The sequence below is a fragment of the Microtus oregoni genome, unplaced genomic scaffold, assembly GCF_018167655.1.
Source record: "Microtus oregoni isolate MIOR12 unplaced genomic scaffold, Mior012 000128F_ref0000496, whole genome shotgun sequence".
Classification (NCBI taxonomy): Eukaryota; Metazoa; Chordata; class Mammalia; order Rodentia; family Cricetidae; genus Microtus; species Microtus oregoni.
In genome coordinates, this window is record NW_024544771.1 from 398,452 (window position 1) to 423,776 (window position 25,325).

Sequence of the window (25,325 nt, forward strand, 5' to 3'; positions counted from 1 at the left end):
CTGTGGAATCGATCTCATTTTCCCAGTGGAAAATATGAGCCATTCAAAATATTCATCTCTAAAGCAGGAAAGCACGGGGCTCTGTCCTTGGGATGCTCAACTCCGCTTCCGACCCTGGGCGGGTGGGTTGACTTCTCAAATTCTCACAGCCTCCTCAGTGAAACAGCAGGCTATAAACAACACATTTAAATCTTCTCTGAGGCTATAATTGTCAATTCCATTTTCCAGATGAGGAAACCAATCACAGAAAGGATAACTCACGTGCCCTGACTTACACAACCGGAAAGGGACCATCCTCAGCTCCCATACAGAGTCATTCTCTCGCTGGGCCAGAAATGGTCTTCTTGACAGGGTTTTCAGTCCACAGAAACCACGCCCAGAGAAGCAAAACCATAGAATGAGTACATATTACAAAATGGGCTCACTAAACTGGTTTACAGGATACCCGCTGGGTAGTCCAATGGTGACCATCTATGTGCTGGAGAAGCCGAGAGCCCAGGACCTGCTCAGCATACAGCACCATTGTTTCCACAAGCATGCTGATGTATGCCTGGAAGATTGGAAGGCCAATGAATCTGGGTACTGGTGTCAGTAAAGGGTGGTGGCAGCATTGGTGGCCACAGGGTAGGGGCAGTCAGCAGTAGAAGGTGGGCAGCCCTGGTTTTTTTGTTTGTTTGTTTGTTTTTTTCAGAATTCTCTGGGTCTATAATTGGAAAGTGCTACCTCCTTTGGGGAAGGGGTTCTTCACTTTCGCAGACCTGCCAAGAAGTATGTCTCTTTTTTGGTTCCAGATCCAGTGAAGTTGACGACCAAGATAAATGGTCTCATGGGGTTTCTCTGAGCCACTGATATTCATTCATTCAGACTTTGACCCCAAATCAGAAGGCTGTAGACCAAACACTATTTACCCTTTGAATAGTCTCACCTTTTTCTTTCATGGTAATGGACTAGTTTATATTGCTGCGAGGCACAAAATATTTCAAATATGCTTTCCTATTTGGGATGAGGTTGATGACTGTATAGTCTTTGAGGCAACAGGACTCACTGGTCCTTGTGGGATCACTGGCTTTGCCTTCTTTGGGTTTATTCTTATGCCGAAGCTCTGCTCACATCTGACCATCTAACCACCCTGTTGGCTTGAAGCTGTCACTGGATGCTGACATTCTGTTGATATTGTCTGACTATTTTATATCTTTTTAAATTAGTATTAATGAGGACCCTGTTCTTTGGATACTAACTAGTACAAGTCCGAGCTCTTTGTTTCAAAATGTCTATTTCCCTCCTCTTCCCTCCCCACAGCTAATTCAGATTCAATGACTGGACCAGGCCAAGAACTTTGCCATATAAAAACTCCTCCGTCCCAAGAATGTTGGAGCAAGTGAGGAGTCTAACAGAGGACTTCCCACCCGCGTCAGAACCAGGATGGAAAGACAGCACACAGGCCGCCTCTCCCACTCACCTACATTATCAGCAAAATCTTTCCACTGTAGAACATTTTCCAAACAGAGGTAAGCCAAAAGAATGAGGTGTAAACCATCCATAATCCCACCCACTCAAAGATAATAATGCTTAACTCGCGGTGAGCCTTACACCAAATACGTTTCTACTGTGTGTGCTTTTAAATACCTAGCAGAACTTAAAGGGACAGGTTGGGTATTCTTCATCTGGAGTCCTTGGGCCAGAAGTGGGTCACGGCTGGAACTCTGCACACTTTTTCTACGTGTCTCATGTTTGGAGTCTTTGCACACATAAAATGTGGTATCATAGAGAAGTGTCCAGGTCAAAACACAAGCTCTGTCTCTGCTTTATATACACTCTCACACAGCTCCAAAGTAATTCTTACACTATTTTGATAAGTCTATGCATAAGATTCAGGATTTTTTTTACTTACCTCAAATATTCAAAAATTAAAATTTGGGGGAATTTCAGGTTTTTACATTTTCAAGTTAGACATGTCCAGTGTAAGTTGAGTTTGGGTTGAACAACCGAAGTTGTTTTATGAAGTTTTGTTCCTTAAGATATATATTACAGGGCCTAGAAAAATGGTTCAATGGTTAAGGACATTGACTGCTCTTCCAGAGGACCCAAGTTCAATTCCCAATACCTCTTGGTGGTTTACAGTCACTTGTAACTGCGTTCCAGGGGATCCAAGGCCCTCTTCTGAACTCCTAGGGCACCAGACACACATGTGGTGCACAGGCAAATGTAGGTGTAAAACACTCATGCACACACAATAAAAACACTTTTAAGATATACATTATAACAACCCTATACAGGATACAAGGACTAGTGAAGAATACAAAGTTTAAAAAGAACACCCAGTCCTCGCCCTGAAGTAATTACTGTTTCCCTTCTGCTCTGTGTCTTTCTCAACTTTCCCCACGGAGGAAAATATATATACAATGTACTTTTTTGTACAAATGGAAACAACTTTGTAGTTTTCAACAGTTATTTTTTCTGTAATCTTATCTTGTGGATACTTGCCCAGGTCAATAAATACAGTCCTGTATTGTAATTTCTAACGATCGCCCCATATTTCACTTTGTGGGGTGTCAATTTGTTTAACCAGTCTCCCATTGCTGGTCCTTTTTATCACTTCTTTTTTTTTCTCTTACAGATGGCGTGGTGAAGAACAGCCACATGGCTGTGTTTTAGGCATTTCAGTTGTTTAAAATAATCCCTAAGGCCAACACAGCTGCTTTTCAAGGAATGCCTCCTTGAAAAGCTGTGGACTTCATCAGAACTTTGCCGCTGGGATGCCCTAAGGTGTAAGTTTCAGGATAAACATGTAGAACATGTGGTCTATAGGTCAACTGCATCCGGGGAAACTGAGACCAATAAGCATCAACGGAAGCACCCTGTCTCAAGCCCTTCTTTTGTCTCAGAGGGACACCGTGCAAGCTGATGCTAGCTAGGCTCAGGCCACCATGACTGCCCCGGCTCTGGGAATCAAACCGTGTTTCATCGTCAAACATTTCAGAGCTCTCTCAGGAGAGCTTGCCTTCCAGGACCAGGTCCCACCTGACTCAGCACTCACTGCCCTCCCTGGGGAAACTCTCTGTAGACACTATCCTTTCCAGGGTTGCTCCCCCGTCACTCACCCCCCACCCCCCACCCCGGGTCACTCACCCTAGACAACTGCAGCTCATGGTCTTCTTCTGTCTCTGCAGAGCTGTCTGGAAGCTCCTGGGGAGGGATCACACCTCCAGTTGGCCTCCCTTAGGGACTGCTTCACTGTGTCTGCTCACTCCTCTTTATGACTCCCCCAGGAAACTTCCAGAAGTTTTACTTGAGGATTCTATTGAAATCTCACAACCTACCTACAATGTCTGGTTTTGTGTGTCAACTTGACACAAGCTTGAGTCATCAGAGAGGAAGGAGCCTCAGTTGAGGGAATGCCTGGATAAGATCCAGCTGTAAAGTATTTTCTCAATTAGTGATCAATGAGAGAGGGCCCAGCCCATGGTGGGTGGGGCCATCCCTGGGCTGTGGTCCTGGGCTCAATAAGAAAGCAGGCTGAGCAAGTCACAGAGAGGAAGCCAGTAAGCAGCTCCCCTCCATGGCCTCTGCAGCAGCTCCTGCCTCCGGGATCCTGCTCTGTTTGAGTTCCTGTTCTGACTTCCTTCAGTGATGAATAGCAATTCTGAAATGTAAGCCTAATAAAGCCTTTCCTCCCCAGCTTGCTTTTTGGTCATGGTGTTTTATCACAGCAATAGAAACCCTAAGACACACACCTAAAACCAAAAGATAGCCCTTTCAAGTCAATGCATTGTCTGTCCCCCAGAATGATTATATTGAGTACGTTTTCTGTATCAGATGCGCGAGTGTGTGTATCAGATTTTCACGCTTTAAGATATTTTGCTAAACTGTATTCCCATAGCTCCATGCTGTTTTATTATTGAGGCGTTTTGGTGATGCAGCTGCTCTTGCCACCCATCCTTCTGTAAGCAACGCCTCACTCATGCTCCCGTAAGTAACAGTAATAAATTTATGGATTCACCAAGCTATATTTGCTTGGAACCCTTTATCTGGTTTGCCATCTCTATCTGGAGCACACAGTATTGTCTCCACACAAAGACAGCCCAACAGTGCTTTGCTCAAAACCCAAAGTAAGGCTGAATTTCTGTCTGATTCAGGAGGTCCAATATGGAGCTTGCCCCCTTTTTCTCAGGAGTTGTTGGGAACTGCTTCCTGAAGAGACCCACCCCACATTAGCTGACTCATCTCGAAGGACCCTTAGACTGAACCCTTCTCAAGAATTCCATAGTTGTTCTCTTAAACCTTATCTCATCGAGTGTGTGTCCTCAGAGTTCCCAGACTTGGCTCTGTGCCTCCTTACTCTTGCAACACATTGTGGCCTCAGCTTGACCAGCCTCTCCTGCTGTCCATCCTCTGTCCATCTGGTCTTCCCTGGCTGGCATCTTCACGAAGGAAACAAAGGTGTAATTAGATTCTGGTGCCAGAGGGTGTGCTTACAAGGACGGGTCAGAGAGTGAAGTTTCCACCGATGGATGAAAAAGCAAACACGAAGGAATGTGTGACCTTCTCGCCTGTCACAGGCTGACCACTCGCCTGTCAATCATATTTGATACGACTGCTCCTGATATGCTCTCATTGTAGGCATTGAACTTGTCAACGAAAACTGCACAGGAACATTTGCTTCCTCCTTGCCTCCAAGCAGTTTCTGTATAGATATCACCACCTCCTCCAAGGACATCGGTCTTCTGAGTAAGACAGCATCTTCCCTGTGTTCACAGCTTCCCCTCCCACCCTCCGCTTCTTCAGAAAACACCACACTGAATTATAATTACATGTTCATAATCCACCTCTCTGGCCGGACCGTGTACTCACAAAGAGGAAGGACTGCAAACGCTAGCTAAAATTCCCAAATCCAAAATGCTCCCATTTAAAAAAAAAAATGCAAGGCCAAACAAACAAGCAAAACACATTTGATCACCAAGATGATTTTAAAAATAGCAAATTCTACACTTGTCCTCAGGGGGCAGGTTGCAGTCACAAAGCAGACTTCCCAAAATATTGTATAAAACTAGTTAAGTTATTCATGCAAGACCTACCTGAAACATAATTGAATTTCATGTGTAGACTTGAGTGCCATCCCTGAGATATTTCAGTATGTAATGGGGAAATACTTGAAAACCAGAAAAAAAAATCCCAAATAGCATTTAGGATAAGGAACAGTGAGCCATAATTTAACTGCATAGCCCAGAAATCTGTGTGCAAGAACACAACCAAAATCATGCCACGAGATCTCTCTCTGGCCTCAGCATTCACTCTTCGGGTTACTTAGAGCCAACACTCCTCTTTTGGACTGGCAGCCACCATCTCCTACAGGTCAGAGGCCACTGTTCCGTGTCTCTGTGTCAGTCTTGCCACAACAGACGACATGCGTGCAAACAGCGCGAGCAGCGTGCACACTACCCTCCTGTGAAACCTGATCTTATGTCTGGCTGTCACTGCACACCGGTACCTCACATCAGATCTCGAGAAGAGGTGTTTCGATTCGCTGGCAGCCTTGTTTGCTTGAGTCGGGCCTGTCTCCAGGGTGGGCCTGATGTAGGACAGCCAGCAAGGAGCCCTTTTCGCCCAAATAGGCTGTCGAGTTACTGATGACTTCAGATGCCAAGAGGCTTTGATCAAGATTTCTGCGCTGGGCTGTGCGTAACCACGAACACTACCAGCATGCTGCTTTGTATTAGCATGCGAGCTCGGCGCAAGCTGCTCTGGGTTTGATTTTAGTTTTGAAAGTCATTTAGCTTGGTAATGATTTGCACAAAAAGGGACGGCTCATTTAGTTCTGCTTCTCGTCCCACTTTCTCGGCGCAGAAGCAAGTTTGTGCTGCGGGGGTGAATGCTGATGCATTTCACGTTGTCTGGGCACTGCTGCAGCCGGCGGTGCTGTCCCCACCTGTTTCACATCCATTAGGAAACCCAGATGGGGTTTGGGCTGCCAAAGTTTGATTGAGTGCAAGAGTCGGAGCTGGCGAGGTAAGAGCTAAACAAGGCCAACCTAGTCTCCCGACAGCCAGTCTCTAACAAGCTGGTATTTGTTAGGAGATATTTTAATATGACAAATGCTAGAGATTGTAATGGCTTTTAATAAAGTGTGTCGGGTGATCCATCATGCATGGAGCTGCTGGCCTTTCAAAATACGGACCACAACAATTCTGTGCAAAGGGATGTGTCTCCCTCTACCAAAATGGCAATGGAGGGAACAATGTTAGGTTGTAGGGTCATCTGGGATGAGCTAATGAGTTAGTCCAAGTCACCCCCTTGGAGAAAGGATATCTGAGGACTTTCTAGACATGCCAAGATGTAGACAATGCTGCTGGGGATTTACTGAATAGTCTAGGAACTTGAGTTTTCTGAGTCACGGTGTCAACAACCACAAATGAATGGAGGAATTAGAAAAGGTCCCTCTTCCTGTTGACGTCTGTGATTCTGAAAGTCTCTAGCCATGAAACCAGCCAGCCTGATGATGTGGAATTTCCCTCTGTATGCTGTGATTACCATTAATGAATAAAGAAAGCTGGCTTGAGCCTATAGCAGGACAGAACACGGTTAGGTGGGGAAAACTAAACTGAATACTAGGAGAAAGAAGGGCAGAATCAGAGAGAAGCCGTGTAGCCCTGCTGGAGCGAGATGGAACTTTACCCAGTAAGCTACAGCCACATGGTGATATACAGATTACTAGAAATGGGCTAAATTAAAATGTAAGAGATAACTGATTAGAAGTTAGAGTGAATAGGCCAAGCAGTGATTTAATTAATACAGTTTCTGTGTGATTATTTTGGGGATGAGCAGCCAGGAACCAACAAGCGGCCTCCTTCAACAGCCTGAGTTGAGCACCTGCTTGGCTAAGTCCTACTGTTGTAGGGCACAGAGTGACACCCTGGTCATTTTCTGTTGCTTTTAACAGGATTCCTGAGACTGAATAACTTATGAAGGAAAGCAGTGTATTTGGCTGACAGCTCTTGCTGCTGCAAACATGAAGTCCAAGAATATGGTGGCCCGAGCTGATCCACTTCTGAGGTTCTGCTACAACCACACCTGAGGTCGGAATGAGAGGATAAGTGGTGTATGTGAAAGAGATGGTGCATGAAAGGCTTCCTCAGCTTAGTAACAACTCACACATGGAACTAATCCACAAGGGCTCATCCTCCATCACTCAAGTGCCCCCAATAGGTTACACCTCCAACACTGTTGCATCCAAGTACTCAACCTTGACATGTTTGTGGAAGCAGCCTATATTCCAATTAGAACAAGCAGGAATTCCCAATGAGGAATCCCAGTACCTAATAATGTGGCCTGACTGGTTAAGTAAGGCTTGTACAAATACTTAAGCTAATAATTTTGAGAGGAGGCCATCATCCTGGATTGTCCTAACATACTTTAAGCCCAAATGACACATGTTCTTGTGGGAGATAAAGAAGGACATTTAATTGGACAGAAGACCATACAGAAGCACTGAATTCTACTTGACCTTCTTGGAAGAACTAACTCCAATAATTCTGAAATTATTCCATAAAATAAAGGGAAGGGATGACCCAAAATATGAAGACAGTATTATCCTGATTCCAAAATGAGACAAATCTCTCTCTCTCTCTCTCTCTCTCTCTCTCTCTCTCTCTCTCTCTCTGTGTGTGTGTGTGTGTGTGTGTGTGTGTATCATCACAAAAAGTATAGACAAATCTCCCTGAAAAAAATAGATGCTAAAATTTTCAATAAAATGACACAAAATGAATTCAAGAACACAAGGAAAAGCTCATTGGCCATCCTTGGGATGCTTTCATCCAGGTGCACAGGGATGGTTCAGCAACCATAAATCAAGAAAACTTCTGACAGCGGGTTAGTGCCTAGATATAAAAATGACTTTAAAAAGTAAACAACCCAATTGAAAAATTATCTATGTGACTAGAGAGCACATAACAACAGTCAAGAGCACTGGCTGCTCTTTCAGAGGATCAGGGTTCAATTCCCAGCACCCACATGGCAGCTCACAACTGTCTGTAACTCCAGTTCCAAGGGCTCTGACCTCCTTGAACATTGCATAAATGTGATACATAGACATACATGCAGTCAATACACCCATACACAATAAATAAGAATAATAAAATTCCCCCAAATTTTAATTTAAATAATGAAATGAAACTTAAAAAATTATCTATGGAACAGGGCAAGTCTCAAAAGAAAACACAAATGATTAATAAAAACCTTTAAATTATCCAACCTCTTTACAGGGAAATGGAAGTAAGACCTCCCTGAGATTCCACCTCATTCCAATCAGAAATGCTATGATCAAGAAAACCATTAACAACAAACGCTGGCACATGCGTGTAGGCGGGATGATCGGGATGCTTATCCACTGCAGTGTCAGCTGCTGCAACCACTTTTGAGGTTCCTCAAAGAGCTAAAGCTAGAACTGCTATAGGACCCACCTACACCACATCTGGGTATATACTAAATGGCCCACCTACACCACATTCAGGCATATACTACAACGACCTCATACCATACAACAGAGATAGCGACATCTACATGTTCACTGTGGCTCTTGTTACAATGGGGAGGAAATGGGATCAGCCTAGATGTTTGCCAGCTGATGAATGGATGATGAAAATGTGGTACATAGACACAAGAAGAGTTTTGGCCAACTGTAGAGAAAATTACAAATTTCTCAGGGAGGTGGGTGGAAAACCAAATCCGGTAACTGAAGTCCAGAAAGACGGTTGTCCCGCAGTCTCCATCATCTGTGGATCCTAGCCAGGAATTTGTAGACTGATGTGCTTAACGTTCTGTGCTAGGAAAAGCCGGAAAGAGAGAAAAGAGGGCAAGAGGGATGAAAGTAGAGGAGGAGAAATCTGAGACAGAAAAGTCTGAGTGAAAGGGAAGGAAGAGGAGGAAGAAGGACAGGAACCAGGCTGAGAACATGTGAAAAAGTTATATAGAAGACTACTACTTTATAAGCTTGTTTTTGAAAATACAACTAAGCAAAACCACAAGAATTTTAATGGAGACACCATCCACAGATGAGCATCATTCCTGCCAGAAGCCATAGATTATCAAACAGAAACCCTCATGCCAGGTGTGGGATACCTCCTGATGAGCTAGCTGCTGGCCAGGGAGATGCCAAAGCCTTCCTGACTAATACAAACCATTGCCTTTGTTCTTGGTTTCCACCAAAACATGGCACTTTGACCCTACTGCTGAAGATGCCACACACTGTTTTATGGATCAAAGAGAAATAAAGCTGGACCTGAGATAAACACTTCATCTCTACTGACCTAGCTAGCGTTTATAGCATCAGAAGATCCTGTTTAGGCTGCTGGGGAAGAAAAGTCATCAACAGTCTCTTTCAAGTTACAACAATAACGACCAAGATGTGCCTTTAGCGTAATATTGGCATGCCTGCTATGGGGGTAACCATCTGTTTTCTGGTTGGATTTGAAGTCCACTCCACAGGAGGGCGCTGTTGCCTCAGACTGTAAACCTAGTGAAGAGTCTGTGGATGGTGGAGACTCTGGAGGAAATCTACTACCACTGTGTTGTGCTACATGATTCTGTTATCAAGCTACATTCTGAATGTGTATGTTTACTGCACAGATTGCTGCTGCAATTCATCAGTAGAGCTTCCTACTACCACATGCAAGCTGGATGGCTTTCTCGCCTAAGCAGTGAGTTTCTGTTTCTGTTTACCATAAACATCTTTAGGCTCATTACTGCCTGCCTGGAGCCAACACTGCTCAGCTCCTTTTTGATCTGCCACTGCAGAAAATGAAAGCAAAACAAAAACAACCCAAGTAAAGAGTGGTTCATGGTCCCCTCTGAAGAGCATCACATGCTCTCCTGCTTGGACTTCGTGACTGACAACTATCTAGATCCCTGCAAACCTCTTCTCCAGCCGCATGAAGATGCTGGGTGACTGGGCCAGCTTTCTCCGCTTGATACCCACTGTCCTAACACAATTATCAGCTTTGCTCACTTTTATTCTCTAATGTATCCCAGTTTTATAATATGCTCAACTGCAGTAGTCATCTCTGGAAAAAGCATGGCTTTCTCAACTCTTCTATTTCTGGGACATCACCCTCATCAGAAAACTAAAAATTAAATTAAAAACGAGGCCAGAGAGATGGGTCAGTGTTAAAGGCACTGGCTGCACTTTTCAGATCTCAGTCCAGTTCCCAGCACCTACATGGTGTCTCATGACCTTCTGTAATTACAGTCCTGGGGGATCTGATGCCCTCTTCTGGCCTCTGTGAAAACTGCAAGCATGTGCAGGCAAACTTCCAATACATACAAAATTAAAAATAAATAATTAAATAAATAGAAAATGGGAGCTATATTTTAAGCTTCTGAATTCTGGGTGGATAACGTTTCTGTCCCTCCTTCTTTAGTCAATCAATGTTCATAACCCATGCACGCATGGGGATCCCATCTAATAGCTCCTGCTTAGCCCCAGGACCCTTCCCCTTCCTCTATCCCTCTCCCACCTCACGGACAAATGATATTATTGTTGGTTACTCAAATATGAGCTCCTGAAGAGCAAGTAGCATTGGTGTGCCTTTGGTGAGGAGAACGGCACTGAGCAGAGTAACTGTGGCTCGGGGTGGCCTCTGGGGTGACCAGGGCGGTACACGACAATTCAGAATCTTCACAGGTATGTCCACACACATCATGAGAAGCACGCCACCCAGCACTCAGGCAGGCCATCCTGACCTCCAGAGACATGAATCCTACCCTTGTATTTCTTCTTCCCCTGGGGCCACGGAAGATTGCCCTGCAATCTGAAGAAACAAACACCTTTCAATTATTCCTGTCTTTACAGGAAGAGGGAAGAACTTGGAAGAAGACACCACTTCTTACTGTACTTTTAAAAGAAATGAGGAAGCGGGGATGGGGGAGAGGGTGGATCATAATCGTTCCCTGTCCTGATGGTGACAGATCTTTCAGACACTCTCAGTAGGCACCACAAACTATGTGTGCACTGATCTGCTGGCAGCCTGCCCAGTACACATGACAGAGGTCACTAAACATTTGGGGCCATGTCAGGTGGGGTATAAAGGGAGGGGACAATCAACAGCTTGGGAAGGAAGGGTCAGGCAGGCATAGGAATTCGATTCCAGTTGAGTTCTTTCACTCCCTAGGCAGAGGACTCACAGGGTAGGTGAACCCCACTCATAGAGGATTAGCCATTCACTCTCACACACCAGGGCTCATCCAGGACCCCTACTTGGCGCTCCACAAGGAAAACCATCCAGTACCTCCCCCCTACTCTCTACCAGGATAAATGCTTCCACCACCTACACTGAGGTTTAAAGAGCCTTGTTTGTTGAAGTGGGTGGAGCATTGGAGGAAAAAAAACAGGTGAGTGACATTTAACACAAGTTCTTTCTTATGCTCTAGGAGCCAGCCCCTGTCCTGGGCACCAAGGTATTTTTTCCCTCTGCTGTAATATTAGCATCACCAGAAGTAGATACTTCTGCCTCCAGTCTTCATTGAAAAATAAAAACCCAAAGAACGTGGAATGCCCAGCACACCTTCGCCAGTGAGTAGTGGAAGAGGGATTTGAACCCACACAGCTCTGGTCCCATCCGGTACCTGCTTAACCCAGATGCACAGACATCCTCTGGCAGCACTCAGGGATGTGCTGCTCTAATTCTGCCAGGCCTCTCCTAGCCACAGCCCCCTGCAGTCAAAGGCCACGGCTAACCACCTATTCTCCAACAACTCCCAAACTCAGCTCTGCAGCTATGGTTTACGTCTGTATTATAAGACAACTACATTTCTTTTTTCAGGGCTAAGAAAAACTTTCCCTGGTATTTTAACCTTTCTAACATCCAAATGTGGATATTTAACATAACAATATATTTCTCACAAAATGGTGCTTCTAAGCGTGCATTCTCCCTGCTGGGCCGTTAGTCCTTCTGGCACCCATTGTCCTTTCTGGCTAGTGATGTTCTGAGAGAAACCCTGCATTTGTTCCCAGTACCAATGCAGCGCAGACACCTTGGGCTCCTCGGGAAATAAAGGAGCATGAGAGGAACATTGTTTTATGTGTTATGAAGACAGATCCCTGAAGAAACCTATGAGCTCGTTGGAGTGTGATTACGTGCACAAGATGGAGCCAGCCCAAATCTCAGCACCAATAGGATAGATGGTCTCCAGTCCCACGCCCTCCTGGGGAGCTATCGGTTCATCCATCAGTGGACAGAGAGTCAGTTACTCTCTTTTGAGGATATGGTTACTGATAGGTTTCCATGTTCCAGTGGATGGCCCCACACCCATTCACAGCTGGCAGCACTAACTGGACTTTGTGAGTTATAAAATAAATGACCACAACCTGGAAGGACAGATTGGGGCAGTTTTAGTGGGAGCCAGAATGGGAGGGTAGAGTAGCTATGACCCTAATTCTTTGTAGAAGTGTATAAAATCCTCAAGAATGAAGAAAAACTCTTCATCAAAAGACAAAGAGAACCCTAATTAATCCTTGAGAAATCGTGTAAAACATGCATTACTAGCCTTTCAGAACGCAGATGAACATGTAGTCGCCAATGTCTTTATTACCCTCCTTTCACCTTTATTATCCTTCCTATCCAACTTTATTTTTTTTTTGTCCAAAAGAACCCACCTGATAAGGGACATGCACACTGCATGAAACATCAGCACAAATATTTGTTTTCTAGAGCACAACATGTGACTGACTTTTTGTTTTTTTATCTCTAAGGTATCCCTGACATCTGTTTCTCCAAAGGCAAGCAGCATTTTTATTCATTCATAGATGTGCTCACTCATTTACAAATACATTTGTTCAGTAAGCACACGCCAATTTCCTGCCAGGTACAGAGTCCTGATGGGATGATTCATGCTCCAGACATTCTAAGTACAAGTCTCTAACTGCTGGAGCCATGCCTGACTCATAGGACAGCAATATCTGATGATCTGGGGACTCAGTAGAGTGGGCACCATCCGTGCTTCAAGGAGAACAAGCTCCTAGTGGAACATACATGAATTTAGTTGTCTAGGGGAAACAAGCGCTAGGCAACGAGGAAGAGGACCGAGAGAACACCTCAAGTAGCCTTAAACAATTAGCAGGGAAATACCACAGATGAACACGGTCCTAAAAGACCACATGGTGGCCTTGGTGTTCGTGGGCACATATTCAATTGTCTCTGCAAGCTACTACCAAGATTTTAGGCCAGCCTGCTGACTGCTTCTCGCCTTCCAAAGCAAAGGAACAATTGCAGCCTTCATCTTCCTAATCCAAACCAGTAAAGCTGAAAAACCAGTGGAGCCAGGCAGGAAGCACTCCCTGTACCCTCTCCTCTCAACCCAGAACTTGACTCAGCCTGGCACTAGACCTTCGGGGCAATGTGAGCTTCATTTAAAATTGATGGTTCCTTGGTTTGATACTCTGCCAGCCTCTGAGTCACACTTTGGATTTTCTTTCTTACTTCCTGATAGTCACTGACACTCTGCCGCTTCACAGAAAGGAATCTGCCTCACTTTTAAATAGCCCAGCAAGGAATAGGCCATTGCACTGGCTCGTTAGAATTCCTGGGTTAAGGGTTTGATCACTGCTATGAAGCTAGAGTAGTGGAGGGCAGAAAGTTATTTCAAGGTACATACTTCTCAGGACAGTGAAAATATACTTAGACAATGCCACATAAGGGCAATGCAGGGAAGAAACCAAATACCCATTGACCAAAGTGATGGCTGGATGGGATGGATGGATTGTTGTTAATAGGTAAAATAGATGGAATTGATGTATGGATAATAATGGATAGATGAATGCATGGACAGATGATGGGTGGTTGGGAGTAGATGTATGGGACTGAATGGATAGGTAGGTGGGTGGGTGGATGGGATTGGAAGGGTAGAGAGAATTAACATGAATAATGATGGATGGACAAGTGGGACGAGATGGATGACAGAAGAAGATGGATGATGGCTGGATGATTAATAGATGCTAAAGCTCAGCCAACATCATGTGGACCAGGGATGTGCAGTACCGAAATGAAGTTCAGGCCAGGACTTCAGAGTAAGACTCTGTCACAGGAGTTAGGTGGACTAGGTTGGAGTGTGGGACAACCTCAGTTAGATGACTGAATCCACCTCTTCCTTTAGGGGCTCGAGAAAGCTCTTTTCCTTGATTCTCCCTCAGTATAAGAGATGATCACAGTTTCTACTGCTATGGTTTATCATGAGAATTACAGTGATTCCAAAGTCCATGCATAGCTCACAGCCTGGTTCAAAATGGGTATAGTAAGTATGAACATTTGTCATGGTCTCATTGTCCCATCTTTCAGCGGAAAGTAGGGTGGTTCCCATGCACACTCTGTCCCCCGTCCCACAGCCTCCTCCACCATCAGCATGTCACACCAGAGGAGGCATATTTTGGAAGTGAGGCAGCTGCATTGAGTCATAAGTGCCACCAGAGTCCATAGTCAACATGAGGGTTCCCTCTTGGGTTGTATATCCTGCCAGCCTACACGAGCATACAATGGCGGCCCCCGCCAACTGTGGCACCACTAACCCTCCATCCTCAGCTTGCCTACCCTGCCTCCCTTTCTAATGTGTCCTAGAGTTGGGATAATAGTATATGCAGCCTTTTGGGTTGGCACCGTTCACTTAGAAGTGTTCTTTTAAGGGCCCTCCTTTGTTTTCAGTGGCTGGAAGTTGCTTTAGGCTTGAATGCTGTTCCATTGTACAAATGTACTACAGTTTAGCCATTCACCATCTGAAGGACACAGGTAGCCTCCAAATTTGGGCAACTGTTTAAATAACGCTGTTAAAACTCTCCTTAGAGATCCGCCTGCCTCTGCCTCCCGAGTGCTGGGATTAAAGTTCGAGGCCAGCCTGGTCTACAAGAGCTAGTTCCGGGACAGGCTCCAAAGCTACAGAGAAACCCTGTCTCAAAAAAAACTAAAAAAAAAAAAAAAAAAACCAACAACAACAACAAAAAAAAAAAAACAAAACTCTCCTTAGAGGCTTTTGGATGGACATGTGATTTCGGCTCATTTGGGTAAATGCCAAGTGGTGTGATCGCTGAAACGTGGTGAGAAAATTCACAGGAAACTCGCGAGCCATCTACCAGAGGGATCTGTGTTCTGCACTTGAAGCAGTCGCCGCAAGAGTCCTTGTCACTCTGTATCCGCACCAGCATTTAGTGGTGACAGTGTTCTGAATCCGGGCTATTCTAACAGGTGTAAAGGGTAACGCATTGCCAACTCTCCGATAGCCTACGATTCGTTATTTAAATATTGTTCTTTCTCAATTACCTTGTGGGTTTCTGTAGGAAGGAGGTGAGCTAGCACAAAGTGATTAGCTCCGCAGTGCTGCTTGCCCGCGGCACCACAGTCGGTCACAGAGAGTGAAGGGGAGAAAGGCTAAGAGATGGGCGTGCTGATGAATCCGATCCTGTGGCCATTTCATGAATACAAACATCAATAAACAGACAGCATCCGTCTACCAATAGCTATTAGAATATCCCAACACATCTGTAGTTGTCTGTCACTGTGTCTGCAAAGCTGTTGAAGGCCGATCAATGGAATGAGGTAAGGTAACTGTTAAACACTTCTCTCCCTGTTGACCGTCCTTGCATTCTGGAGGCAGAAAAACGTCTGTCAAAGGAAGTCCACTGCTATTAAGGAAAATGGTGATGATGAGAAATTACCATTTTACACACACATACATTTGTGTGTGTGTGTGTGTGTGTGTGTGTGTGAGAGAGAGAGAGAGAGAGAGAGAGAGAGAGAGAGGGAGAGAGAGAAAGAGAGAGAGATTATTTGATAGCATTTTACAGTCACTTATTCATTGATTTGATCCTCCCAGGGATCCTGGGAGGGAACTAACAAATATGGTCCATGATTTCAGAGAAAGAAGAATTTGAGTCACCAGGAATTCAGTCCACCACCTAGAAGTTAATAGAGTTAGCAAGGAAAGGAGAAGCTGACCCCAAGGCCTATTTGAGGAAGACGGCAGCAAGTCGTAGCTCCCTTCGGGTCCCTAAGGCCACGTCCTTCCCACAGTTTACTCTCCACCACACCGTGACCAGACATCTGCTCCACCTTTGATTTATTGTTCAGTTGACATAAAACCCAACAATGGTGTAATTAGAAGGTTCAACCTCGGGTGCCCGGAGGGAGGGCAATTATTTGCTGAGAGATGAGTTGCGATAAAGGAAGGAAAGTGTCGTTCGTTTCCCTGCTGTGCTGGGAGTCTGCAGTTCAGAACTTGTCAAAGGTGCTCCTTTAATGACTACACAGATTTCCTCAGGTGCTGGGGTTGTTTTCCCTGCTGGAGTCTAGGTTTCCTAAGGCCCTGCCCTGGACCTTTCCCCACCTGCTCTGCAACCGAGCAAGCAGCAAGTGCATCCTGAGGAGATGCTGTCTTCATTTCCCCTCCCTCCTAGGACAGCGCCTGGCCTGGGCGACAGGAATAATAGTGCTAGTGTCAGCCTAGTGCTTACTCTGCCACTCACTGACCTATTTCTCCCAAGGCAACAGCCCGGATAGAAAGGCAGGGGTGCAAGGCAGGCATCTGTTGGGTTTTGAAGTATGCGGGTTGTTCTCTCCTGCTCTGATGTCATCCGCCTCAGCACCATGGGAGAAGCAACAGGCCAGAGGGCTGTTCACATGCAGGCCATTTGACTCCTTGTAACCGACCCTGGCTAGAGAGACGGTTAGTTCTACAGTTCTAATTCCTTACCCTGAGTCATGTTGACTCTACTAAGTGTTCTGTCCTAGGTCAAGGTGACCCCACACCAGGTGTGTTCCCAGCAGAGGAAAAGAGCCAAATCGTGGAGCTAATGTCCAGGAGTGGGCTGGCTTTCTAAGTGCCTCGTAAAGCTAGCCTGTGGCTCTGCTTCACAGGGTCTCTGTCCCTGAGTCTCTGTGCCTGTCTCTCTCTGTTTCTTTCCATCCCTGTCTGTCTGTCTGCTGCACAGCAGTGAAGGAGCTGGGCAGTTAGTCTTGTTCAGCTAGTCTGTGTAGTTTTATGCTCCACAGGCTTCTGGCCTTTAATAGTGATCTCTTCATATGTTTATATGCATGCTTGGAGGCCGAGATGAAAAACCCCTATTCAAAGAGGAGGAAACTGAGGCTCAGAAAGTCCAGGCGATTGTGCATCAAAGCAGAACTGGATTTGGGGGCAGGAAGTTTGGCTTTGGATACCACTGTTATAGTTTGGGTGCTAAATGCCTCCCCAAAGGACCATACATTGAAGTTTGAAGCAGTCAGAGGAGATTGGATCCAGAGTCGGCTGAGCGATATTCTGATACACTCGTATTTGGATGGTATTACTGTAGGGGTGTTAGGAGAAGTAGGAAGAAGTAGGTCGGTCGCTGGAGGTGTAACCTCGGTCATGTCACACTTGCCTTCCTCCTCCTCCTCACTACCATGAGCCCCCTCTTCCTCATCACCATGAGCCAAAGCCCCTCCTCTCCACACTCCTGCAGGCTACACGAATGTAGCCTGATCTTGGACCGAAACTTCTAAAACTGGAGTCACAATCTCTCCCTACATTACTTCGTTCAAGTCTTTGTCACAGTGGTCTGTTACTTTTTAGCCACGCACCCTGGACAATGTCAAGTTTTCTTGACTTTAAACCAAAGTAAAGAAGAAAACAATCTCCTTGGAATTTGGGGTGTGGATTAACAAATGCTTCTTTAAAATGCCTGCCTGCATAGGTCTATTCAGAGCAGTTCTGTTAGAGCAGAAGTCAGGGGCCATTCTTGAGGGCTTACAAATGAATGTGTTGAAATGGATTTGGAGCCCACACATGGGACAGAGGTACTGGAATGGACTAGTCGTGTCTGTCCTGGCATAGGATGGGGTGTAGCTGCACATATGGTTAGTATGTCCCATGCTTGTGTTAATATCATCCGAGGTCTTCAGATAGGACCTATTTCTATTTCTACATTTATGTAAAGTGCCCACTTTTAAAATATATTGCTTTGTCCTTCCCCTTTGGTAATTGCCCAGATATCCTGGCTTTCTGTAACATTACTGTAAACTAGGCATCTAAACAACAGACATTTGCCGCCTTATAGGTGCTGTATCCAGAAGTCAGAAACCAGGATCACTGCATGGAAAGCAAACACAAGCCCATTACTTGCTTCTCCCAGCATCCTGCATCCCAGGCATCCCTTGGGTAGGGGCTGAATCCCCATATGGCCACTTCTCACTGCATTACCACCTCTTTGTATCTCTTTAAAAGACCCTTTCACTGAATTCTAGGCCCTACATCAATAATCCAGGATCCTTTATCTTGTCATATCTGCGAAGATCCTATTTCTTATTTAAGGTCACATTTAAGAAGGAACAGACTCGGTCCTATAGGAGCCAGTTCTCAGCTGTATATCCCCACACCCCTCGAGCTCTTTAGTTGAGCCTCACGCTCACAGGCACGCCCAGAGGTGTGCTCTGCCAGCATTCAAGCCGGGTCTCTATGCAAGCTGAACAAGAAGATTAAACATCAGCTCTCAAGAGCAACACAAAAAGCCAGAGAAACTGACAACTGTCAAAAGTAGCCTAAGGGACAGAGTGACGGAATGCAACATCCCGAGTGAGACCCTGAAACGGCAAATAAGCCTCATTAAAAACAAAAATGACTATATTGAAAACAATATAAAGAAGACCCCGACATTAGCTCTCAGTGCCACGTCAACATCAGTTGGTTAAGGGTGAGAACTGTCTCACACTACTGCAGCATGCTGCTTGTTCGAGAGACTGGGCGTGGACCACATGGGAACGCTCTGTTCTAATGTTGCTACTTTTCCACTAAACTAAATTTATACTAAGCTTTTGTCATTTTTGCTAAACAATGTTTTTAATAAGGTAGTTCCAACTCCAGACTCTCGGGAGCTATTGTCTAAAGCAGACATACCACCACCCATGTATCTCCAAGAAGAAATTTGAGCCTCAGGATATAAATATGTAGATTGAGATGTATGAGAAGCAGGTTACCCGTCCCCACCCCACTAACCAGGGAAAAGCCAAGGTGAACCCAGACAGCAGCAGGGAGTTCCTAGCTCGGCTCTCTACTACTTGGGAACAGCTCACCAGCTGCCAATGGTTGGTCACCGTGTTTGTGTAAACAGAAATTTATACACACACACACACACACACACACACACACACACACACACACACTCATTTGTCAGCCTCAGACTCATCCAGCCTGGCCAATAACTTTAAACGACCTCAGACTCCATGGTTCCAATGCTGTCCCTCCCTTTTCCAGTCTCTATCATTCCTCTGGACAAGCTACTCATCCCTTCCCAGTCACCTTCTCCAAGGAGCTGGGGAAGACATTTCAGAGCCGGTGGAGATGTTCTTTCTGTTCTTGGTCAAAACTCAGATGTGTGATGGGAAGGGGTGGTGGAGGAAGGAGGAAGGAAGGAAGAAGGAGCCCTTGGGCTGCTGGTAAAGGGAGGAGAAGCCTGAGTTAAGGGCTTCAGACTGGTTGGAGTAGATGGGAGGCTGAGTACACTCACATGTCAGTATTAAGTCTTTGAGAGTATCAAGTCACGCATGTAATAAGCATGAGCTCTCTGTCCTGTGAGCCTGTCCGGGTCAAGGAGATGAGGGATGGCTAAAGCAAGTGATTTCCATTCCTATTGGGCTTGGGTAGGAAGGCCTTTAATGGGATAATCTTCTCCTACCCACAGTGCCATTTGATGGTCTGATTTATCATGGGCAAACACAGTCCAGGAGTATTAGCGTTTTTGGAGAATTCTAGGGAACTCCATAAATGAAATGTACACATTTTAAATAGTACACCATTCTGAGCAGGACGATAGAATCTCTGGCCATCTTGCTTCTTTCTACCCAGGATATAAACTGACCCTTAGTGTAGCATATCCTTGCTGTATAGACTGCCCACCTATTGAACATCTAGGAGCCAGCTCAGTTGACAGACTAGAGATGAGTGTCACAGTGCTTGCTGTCAAGTTCCTTATGTAACTTAATGATGCCAGCAGTTGAACACACCACAGAGGAAAGATAAAGGCCTTCCTCTGCGTGAGAAGAGGAGGTTACCAAACTGTCTTAGTCGGTGTTCTCTTGCTGTGAAGAGACACCACAGCAACTCTTATAAAGGAGAACATCTCACTGGGGCTGCCGTACAGTTTCAGAGGTTCAGTCCATTGTCATCGTGGTGGGAAGATGGCAGTGTGCAGACAGATGTGGTGCCGAAGAAGGAGCTGAGAGTTCTACATCAGTGTTGGCAGGCAGAAGGAAGAGTGCCACCCTGGACCTGGATTGAGCATCTGAGACCACAAAGCCTACTGCCAGTGACACACTTCCTCCAATAAACGCCACTCCCTGTGAGCCTATGGGCCATTTTACTCAAACAACCACACCGACTCACAAGGAAAGAAAACAGCAGCACACTGAGGATGGTAAGGTCTATGGGAAGAACAAATGTTTCCTCTGTAACACGAGAAGGAAAAGAAACTTCTGTTAGCTTTTCTGTCACTCGGCAAACTGAGGTTGCAGCCACAACACAGGGCAAAGCATAGTACACACAGGCTTCAGTGCTATCTGTACTATTAGACACCTGTTGGGGGGGTCTTCAAATGCATCCTGCACAGAGAGGAATGTACCATATCAGAAGATGCAGAGAGAGTTTACACAACTCTTACCATAGTCCATTGCTATTATTGTTTGAGCTTTTATTAGTTATTGTTAATCTCTTACAGTGTCTAATTTATTATACATATATATACATATATGTACACACACATATGCTCCCAACAACAGATTAATGCCATATAACATAAGGCATGAGGACCATTGTTTACATATGGTTTAACTCACTATCCAACTCCCCTAGAAAGTGATTTTTTTATGAGAATAAGAGCTTTTCCAAGCTGCTGACACAGACTTGTTGACTGGTGGTGCTTGTTTGTTTACTTGCTAATTTAATAGTTTTATGAAGATTTAATTCACATACAACTCATCCATTTATAATGCACAACTCAATAGCAATTACAGATATGTAAACCAATATGCACGTCAGTTTTAGAACACTTCCTTCACCTCAAAAAGATACCCAGTCTATGAACTGCAATAACAACTGGGTGGCTCTAGATAGGCCCATAGATGTAATAGTGGCACAGTTATCATGGGGATAACCAACCCCTTTCTATAGATTTAAGGCTATCCCCACAGGAGAAAACCCATGCCTAGTTCTGTGACTCTGGCTAAGAACCTATGTCTGGGGAACTCATAGTCTCCTGTTATTTTGCTTAATAGCATCTAAATTCATATCTATATAGCCATAGATGAGCATCTGCCAGACGTCATCAGAGAAGTTTCACTGTAATAAGACAGTGGCTAACACAGAAATTCACAGCTGGTCAAAGTACAGAGAATATGTGATTTTGGAGTTCTCTGCCCAGATGGGGACATCTATATCACAGCCCTTCCCCTAAGGCTCGGGGATCATCACTGAAGAGGGGACAAAAAGATTTGAGAGCTGGACTTTTGGGAGAACTAGAGTAAAACAGTATTTTGGGGACATCACAAGACTGCTGCTCTCATGAACTCTCAGCAGATGTGGTTGCCGACAGAAGACCAGTACAAGATCAAGTCAATCAGCACTCTAGCCTGAAGAGCAGGGGCTTAGAAGACCCACCTCTAGCTGAAGAACTGTCGACAGTTGATGGCTTCTGGGGCAGAAACAGTCAGTGTTCTCTAAGAGTGTGGGCCCTAGCAGGTTGACTAGGCTCCAGTAGATGTCCAAACACTCATGATTATATTGACAGCAGAAACGGGACTCTGTGGGTTATTAAAAAATAAAAGATGGGTTATTTAAAAATAAAATAAAACACAAAGTTGGGAAGGGCTATGGGTAGGGTGGATGTAGGAATGTTAGAGTTGGGAGTGGTAACTAAATATGATAAAAATACACTGTATGCATTACAAATTTCTCTAAGAAATAATAAAAATGATGTTTTTTTAAAAAAAAGAAACAGCACCCATCAGGTATTACACATCTGCAAGCCCCTCCTGCTACCCAGCTTCAAGAAACCATTCATGTGCTTTCTGTCTCGAGAGCTCTCTGTGTCGGGATTCCACATGAATGGACCAGCAAAGTGCACAGTCTTTTACAGATGGTTTCTTGCATTTAGTACCTCACATGGTTTGTTCACACTGTAGCGAGTGTTGGTGCTCCACGTCCTCCTGTGAGCAAACGATATTCCATTGCACGTGTGTGTTGCACTGTGCCTCTGCACCTGCCTACTGAAGGGTACTTACACATCGTTTCCACTGTAGGGCTACGATGAACAGTCATTTTATAGCAATTCATACACGGGAGGAGGAGGGGAGGAAGAAGTTCCCTCCACAAAGGGCTCACCACTGTGCCAGGTGTGAGATGGAGTGGTCCTCACACAGTCCACAGCATCGCACGGTGGGAGCAATGGGCTCACGCGATGGCACCCTGGTGTGGCAGGAGGAACACGCTCACCCAACAGGAAGCACTTCTCAGTTTTCTGCCCTTTCCTCTGATTAGGCCTGGCCAAGTTCGGGTACCAGTCTGGCTAAATGTCATCCCCAGCAACTGCCACACAAACCTGGCAGTGACGTCAAGCTGGCGCTTAATAACAAGTCTTATGTCTTCTCAGGGTATTCTTTGCTCAATTAGCCCCCTGAGGATGTAAGATTGTTGCAGTTCCTTATCTATGGTAATAATACGCTCTAACAAAGCAGTGAATTGGTTGTTAAGTTATCAAGTGTATAATTTTATGAATGAATTAGTACAAGTGCTACCTGTGAGGGTGTGAGGGATAGGCCACTGAGGCAGGTGACAGGGAGAACAGACCGCTGTGTGATCTTGCACAATCTCCAAACCTTTCTGGGTCTTTTCCTCAAGCATAATGCCAGTCAGATAAGATTCACTCTCTGAGACCAACAAGCCTGAAGCAACCCTGCTAACAGGTTAGGAAGACTAAGGATTGGACAAACAAGAAGTTGTATAATAGTAGAAAACCCCTAAGAAGTAGTATAGAGTAGGCAACCCAAAATAAGAAGGGTATAGTGGGGAGCCATAACCCGGCCCCTTCCCTTCCCCGCATCACCCGTCCCTCTATATCCTGTCAATCTGGCGGCACCACCCACTGATAAGAGATCTGCATACACCAATGAAAGTTGGGAGCAACTCCAGTGTGCTGGCCAGCAGTTTTATCTGACCCCTGGTACAGTGAGATGTTTGTTTGGAAGCAAGAGATGCATGTCACACAGAGAAAGCGTCTACCTTCACAAATTCTATGACCGAAAACCAGCTGCTTTCAGAAGAACTGGCTATGCGCCTGGCAGAAGGGAGCTGCATGCAGAACACAGAGAGAAAACTGGAAAGAGGGATCACGGACCAAGCCAAGGTGCTGGTGAGGGGCCCCCTCCCTCCATCACCTTTCTGAACCTGAGGGTGAACCCCAGCAACCACAGACGCACCCTTCAGATGTGTTTAACATTTGGGGGAAGATTTTAGAGACTTGCAATGTTTTCATAGGGATCTATTCTACTAGTAGTTTAATTATTTTATCATTATCAATGTGTGTACATGCACACATATGCCACATAGCAAAGGTGGGGATCAGAGGACAATCTTGCCAAGTCGTTCCTCTCCATCCAGCTTTACGCGAGATCAGAGGGATCACAAACTGAAACGCTATGAGGCTTGGATAGAAATGTTGTAAATACGACACAAATACAACAGGCAGGGAGGAACACAGGAAAGAGGAGGACTGGAGCGCAGACAACTGTGAACACCTGGAACATTGGCCCGGGGATGGCAGGGTAATACATATGCACACATGCACATATACGCATGCACATATGCACACATGCGCGCACAAAAAATTGACAAAATAGAAATCCAAATTTTATGATGAATCCTTCTATTCTACTAGTAGCTTAATTATTTTATCATTATCAATGTGTGTGCATGCACACACATGCCACATAGCAAAGGTGGGGATCAGAGGACAATCTTGCCAAGTCGTTCCTCTCCATCCAGCTTTACGCGAGATCAGAGGAACAACTCGGATGCGCATGGCCAGCACTGGACCCACAGAGCCAAACCATAGCCTGTCAATTCTTAAAGGTGTTATGTGAGTTGAGCACACTGGCTTGAGGACAGCCATCCTGAAGGGTTTCTTCCGAGTACCCTGAAAGCCCACTCTGAGACTGTAGAGCCTCCAGAAGAGGAGGAAACATGGGACAGTCTCTCCATGACTCTCTTTGCCCCCATCACAGCAGGGCAGGAGTGGGGTTGTGGTCCTCTGGAAAGTACTTCCTAGGCCGCACCCCCTCCCTATTTCCCTCTGTGCCAGGTTCCAAAATTGCCCCTTTCACCTTGGCGCGCAGTCACTGGCCGGCTCCCTGCTTCTCTCCTGGCTCCGGGCTGTGAACCTCAGGGTTGGTAACTTAGGGCTGCTTTCTGTCCTCTGGCTCCAGCACAGAGGAGCTAACGTTCATATTCTGCTGAACACGTTAACAAAGACAGAGAACACACAAATCGCTCACAGGAAACTTCGTAATGATGAAAAACTCGGGGTATTAATCCTTCATCTGATGTGATCTATAGAATTTTTCTTCTCCTCCCATTCTGTGAAGTGTCTGGGTTTTTTTTTTTTTGTGGTTGTTGTTTTTGTATTTTTTTTGTTTTGTTTTGAGAGACAGGCTGGCCTTGAACTCGAAGAGATGTAGCTGCAGGGCTTGAGGACCCTGGGTGGCTATCTAAATTGCCTGAATGCTTGATGGCGCATGCGCAGCCATGGAATCCGAAAGGGCCCGCACCTGGGGTGGGTAAGGTGGCAAGTTTGGGTTATGGAGATGATAACACCCTAGACTCCTGATTTCACACCAGATATCACAAGCTGATTCCTCAGAAGAAAGTAAAACATGAGATTTTCTGTTTCTCTTCTTGCGCTTCTGGGAATCTTGAATCATTCACAATCGAGTTCTTTCGCCGCCAGAAACCTTTACCATGAGGATTTTTCTAACCCAAGATTCAAAGATCACCTAATCCTATCACTGGGAGCCACTGCTCGGGGTGACTAGGAAGTTAAAGCCATTTGCTGTTAATTAACTAACTAATAGCTAAGATACAACTATGGATAAGTCTGGAAACTTAGCCGGGGAGCATGCACTCATCTCCCCAAAACAAACAGAGCCCTAGGGTTCCCGCGGGTGACCCAGAAAGTGACATACTGGCTTCCTTTTCTTCCAGAGGGATGGCATGTTAGGCACCAAACCCAGTTAAGGGCCATGAAAGCTTGGAGCATGTGGCTCCTCAGTCTC